Source organism: Formica exsecta, unplaced genomic scaffold (genome assembly GCF_003651465.1).
Source record: "Formica exsecta isolate Colony F162 unplaced genomic scaffold, ASM365146v1 scaffold2374, whole genome shotgun sequence".
Lineage (NCBI taxonomy): Eukaryota > Metazoa > Arthropoda > Insecta > Hymenoptera > Formicidae > Formica > Formica exsecta.
The window spans coordinates 61,347-62,757 of NW_021849654.1; positions in this window are offsets into that span (position 1 = coordinate 61,347).

The window sequence follows — 1,411 nt, forward strand, 5'->3', positions numbered from 1 at the left end:
TATATATATATATATATATATATATTAATATATAACGATATTATATATAGTATATATAATATCGTTATCTGAAAATAGAACTCTGAAAAGAATATGCATCGATGATTGACAGTGAGAAAATTACTTCAGGATTCATTGCCTGGGAAGTCTTTAATTTAAGTACATCGGATAAATGAATAGAATTATTTTCCCCCAGAATTGTTTTCAGAGATTTTAATCTATTTCTCCTTTTATTACTCTTTATTTCTTATAAAAGAATAGGTAGACTTTCTTGTAGATATATTGCATAAATTAATATTGGAATCGTGTAAGAAAATATATATTAAGATTTTTCAATCTTGAAATAAAATGAAATTTTATTGCTTTTTAAGAGCATATACGTTATTCATGCAAATGCATAGCATGCATTTATATTTTATGTATGTTCTTTTATTCACGCCGCCTTTATCTTGCAAGAAAACTCATATAAATATTACAAAACATTATTGTAAAATTATATGTAAGAATTTAGAATTTTAAAAGCGGTCTAAAATAAAAATTGAAATAATTTTTCTGATTGATCTAATCTAATTGATCAAATTAATAAAAGCCAGAAAAAAGCGATTTTGATGGGAATTCTGAGATACGTAAGTGAGGAAAAACCCACTTATATTAGGTCATATATACCTTATTTCCCCGAAAGGGGAATACCCTTGGTTTCTTGAATGTCAGCTTAAAGTACGATCAGAAATATTTTTCCTTAGGAAACTGGGATTTTCCTTACTTATGGTTTCTACGGAATATTAAATGCGTTTATCACTAAAATGTTATAATTTAATATTTCTTTATTTTTAATTATAATACATAAAACGATATCTCTCGATGATGATTAAAACTGTACGTTATTGAAAATGTAATGGCGCTATAAAAATACAATAAAATTAATAGTTAAATACTGCATTAATACTTGCGAGAAATACATATTTTATAAATATATTTCTACAAAGTTGAAGCTATAGAATATCTATAAATAGGAGGAAACGGGCTAATTGAGAGCCAGGCACAGTAATCCAATGCAAATTCTTTTTTCTTCGAAACGATTTATTGATTATTGATTTATACAATATGCCCATAAAGCTTAATACATAAAACGATATCGATTCTCTCGATGATGATTAAAACTGTACGTTATTAAAAATGTAATGGCGCTATAAAAATACAATAAAATTAATAGTTAAACACTGCATTAATACTTGCGAGAAATACATATTTTATAAATATATTTCTACAAAGTTGAAGCTATAGAATATCTATAAATAGGAGGAAACGGGCTAATTGAGAGCCAGGCACAGTAATCCAATGCAAATTCTTTTTTCTTCGAAACGATTTATTGATTATTGATTTATACAATATGCCCATAAAGCTCTCTTTC